The sequence below is a fragment of the Lutra lutra genome, chromosome 3, assembly GCF_902655055.1.
Source record: "Lutra lutra chromosome 3, mLutLut1.2, whole genome shotgun sequence".
In the NCBI taxonomy this organism is placed as follows: Eukaryota; Metazoa; Chordata; class Mammalia; order Carnivora; family Mustelidae; genus Lutra; species Lutra lutra.
The window spans coordinates 173,216,039-173,220,249 of NC_062280.1; the positions used below are offsets into that span (position 1 = coordinate 173,216,039).

At 38.5% G+C, this 4,211-nt stretch overlaps 1 pseudogene; it reads right to left on the reverse strand.

Annotated features, from left to right (window-relative positions):
- Positions 1–2,097: 2,097 nt before the first annotated feature.
- LOC125095655 (60S ribosomal protein L27-like) lies at positions 2,098–2,510 on the reverse strand (annotated as a pseudogene).
- Positions 2,511–4,211: the final 1,701 nt, after the last annotated feature.

A 4,211-nucleotide genomic window follows, 5' to 3' on the forward strand; every position in this document is an offset into this window, starting at 1 on the left:
ACATGAGTGAAATCATATGGTATTTGTCTATCCCTGACGGACTTACTTCACAGCCTTATACGGTCTGGGTCCATCCATGTAGTAAATGACAAGATTTTGTTCATTTTTATGGCTAATATTCCACTGCATATACATATATACCACATCTTTATCCATTCATCTATTGATGGACAATTGGGTTGCTTCCAAGTTTTGGCTATTGTAAATAATGCTGCCATATATATATATATATATATATATATATATATATATATACACACACACACACACATATACATATATACATATATATACACATACATATATACATACATATTTATACATATATATCTTTTCAGATTATTGTTTTTGTTTTCATTGGGTAAATACCTGGTAGTGAAATTACTGGATCATATGGCAATTGTATTTTCAATTATTTGAGGAAACTCCATACTGTTTTCCACAGTGACTGCACCAGTTTGCATTCCCACCAACAGTGTGTGAAGGTTCCTTTATCTCTACATCCTTGCCAACACTTGTTCATTGTGTTTTTGATTTTAGCCCTTCTGACAGGTATGAGGTAATATCTCATAATGGTTTTGATTTGCATTTATATCTCTGATGATGAGTGATGTTGAGCATCTTTTCATGTGTCTGTTGGCCAACTGGATGTCTTCTTTGGAGAAATGTCTGTTCATGTCTTCTGCCCATTTTTTAATTGGATTATTTGGAGGTTTTTTTTTTGGTGTTGAGTTGTGTAAGTTCTTTACATATTTTGGATGCAAACCCCTTATCAGGTATATCCTTTGCAAACGTCTTCTCCCATTCACTAGGTCATCTTTTTGTTTTGTTGATTGTTATTGTGCAGAAGCTTTTTATTTTGATGTCCCAGTAGTTGATTATTGCTGTTGTTTTTTGTTCTTGTTTCCCCTGCCACGGAGACATATCTAGAAAAATGTTGCTACAGTGTTGTCAAGGAATTGCTGCTTATGTTCTCTTTTAGGATTTTTATGGTTTCAGGTCTCACGTTTTGAGTTTATTTTTGTGTATGTTGCAAGAAAGTTCAAGCCTTGAAATTTTAAGATGATTGGTTAAACAGCAATAACTAACTGATTCTGGAATCAAAGTTCCAAAAAGAGAGAAAAGAGATTCTTTAAAGGACTTTTAAGCATTTTTGGCCATTTCTCTACCCTGCATTTTCTTCACTTGAACTGCAAGGGAGCTGAGATTTTGGTTTTATACTCTTACTCTTAGGCTCAAGTAGTCAGTACCAGATAGACTGACACAAATCCAGCTGAATTTGCCCGACAGGAGTAGAGCGGGGAGAAAACACCACATAATTGAGAAAAAGACATTGGAGAAAAATGCCTTGCAGAATCTGAAACATCTCATGGATAGTGCCTTTTGCTGGGTTCAGTCTTAAGAAATATCAAAAGCTGCTTTAGATTAGGAGTGTGTTAGGGATGATTCTTCCAGTTAAATGTGGAGACAAGATGAGAACTTAATTAGGAGGCTTTTTATTTTTATTTTTAAAAAAGATTTTATTTATTTATTTGACAGAGACACAGCGAGAGAGGGAACATGAACAAGGGAAGTGGGAGAGGGAGAGCAGGCTCCCTGCTCAGCGGGGATGTGGGGCTCTATCTCAGGACCTTGGGATCATGACCTGAGCTGAGGGTAGACACTTAAGGACTGAGCTACCCAGGCGCCCCTTGGAGACTTTAAAAAAAAAAAAAATGCCTAAGCCAGTCTACACCAAGAGACAGTATCCATTGAGGTATACCGTTGTAAACATCGAGTCATAAGAATTTTTGGATGCTGTCTTACCAGGTAAAATCCATATTAAGTTCAACAGTGGGGTGAATAAAAAAGAGATTTTTAGTCCACTTGAAGGGAAAAAGAAAGGGTCCCTTGAATCAGACCAGGTGACTAGAGCTGCCTCTGTTGCAAATTTCTAATCTTTGTAAGAAAGCAGCATACACCTCACAGTGTACTAGACAATGCCGCAGCAGCAAACAACCCCTAGATCTCAGTGGCTTTGAGCACAATGCATCAGAACCTTATTTTTAGTTTATTTGTTATTTTTGGGATATTTTTAATGACTGAAACAAACTAGATCTAAGACCACAGTTTCTGGAAGAACCATTTGTTCTTGCCGGGTCCTGTACCTCTCCTCAAATAAGGACCTTGGGCTCTCTTCGGACCTTGTCTTTAAGAGCAGAGTCTCTGAAGATATCCTTGTCGACGACAGTTTTGTCCAAGGGGATATCTGCCAAGTACCGTGTGGGCATGAAGTGATTACAGTTATAAGCATTCACAAAAGACTTGATCTTTGACCTGTTGGCAATTTTCTTCTTGCTCATGGCAACTATCACTTTGCAGGGATTGTGGTCAATTTCGGCCACCAGAGAGTGGCAGTAGGGAGGGTCTTAAGTGCCAGCATCGATGTTCTTCACGATGAGCACTTCGTACCTGGAGTAACATCCAGCCAGGACCAGCACCCCCCTCCTGGGGTTTTTGAACTTGCCCATCTTGACACCAGCCACTCAAGCCTACAGCAGAAAGCCACAGCGTAACTTTACAGTTTTCACTTGCCACATGTCCTACATCGTTTGGAGGGCCTCTGCTCATGGCAGTCTTTCAGGGACACGGCCTGATGGATGCTTCCTCTCAACACAGGCTTCCATAATCACCAAGGCAAAAAAATGAGAGGAGGAATGTGGTGACTTGTATCCTGGCTCTTAATGCTACTGCATGGAAGAAACATGTGGCACTTCCATTTACATTTTACTGGTCGAAGCAAGTCACACAGGAGAGGGAAATAAAATCCATCTGTTTGCCTGGAAGGAGAAAGAAGCAGAACATACCCTAATATCTCCTACAGTCTTTCTGTGCAACAAAATATTTGATTTCAGGCTCTTTTTTATGTGCAAAATATACTTGCTCCCACCCCAAGGGGGAAAAAAAAACCACCAAGAAGTCTCATAGAGCAATGACACCAAATACAGTGTTGAGGGTATCAAGGGATGTGCTGTAGTCTCTATAGCAGGTCTAGAAATGGTGTTTTTTGGTCCAGAGACTTTAGGGCTAATGTGGTAAGTTTTCTCTCCTTTACGTATCCAATATACAAGGACGGTATTGGGTAGAGTAACTGCAGCAAACTTCCCTGCTGAGAAGGATGACCATTGGGAGACACACAGGGAGCAATTCTAAAATCCCATTAGCCAGACATTTTAAGAGCCCTTTCACAGAGAGCGAACACTGGCCCTCTTATAATGTGTGTTCCATTAGCGTAAGCCTCTTTCCATCTCTTTACATGCTCTATCCTCAGATAGAATGGCTTATCGTTGATAATTTTGGAAAATAAATTGGGGATGCTTACGTCAGTTCTGCCTCTCTTCCTCCTAAGAGTGGGCACCCGCTGGGGAGCAGCCATTCACCTGTGTTTGCCCATGATCCTCCTAGCTCTCAGGAGAAATGGTCTGTTCTGATTCAGCATTGCCTAGTGGATAAGGTAAGCATGTCAAATACCGTGATTCAGAGAGCAGGTCTATTTGGCTGCTCAGCTAAGCTACATACTTAGTTTTTATAACGGATGGTGGTGATATTTTGATTCTTTATCACTGACTTACTTTATTTCTCAAATTTTTCAGATGGGAATGATTATGCAGGTTTTTCCCAGAGAATTCAACAGTTGAGTTTTCTATTTCAGAAATTCCAGTTAGCCTCATGTTGGAATGCCTTCATCATCAGTATTTATGTTCTTTTGTCTAATTGCTTTGATCTGTTTATTTTATTCTTTTCATTAATGATTATTTTTTTTAGGATTTTCCTTAATGTTGGAAATGATATTTTTACACACACTTCTCTTTCTGTTTTTAATTTTTTTTGGTTCTATAATCATGTTATTTTAGCACTAAATTAATTTTTCTGCAGACTCCTCTTTTATGTTGCTTTATTGATATTTGAGTATAGATATGTATTCTCAGTATCTCTCTCTCTCTCTCTCTCTCTCTCTATATATATATATATATACTTCTGAGATATAGAAGAGAGATTAGTTAGTTTCTATAGATCTTGAACAATTGAATAAGGGAGATGAGGGAAATAGATAAAAGAGTAAAGTTAATTCCTAGATGTCTGGCTTGAATAATTGGGTGGTGCTGTTCATTGATATAGAGATTTCAGCAGAAGGAAAATATTAACTCCAGGAAAAATTTCTTTTGCACATT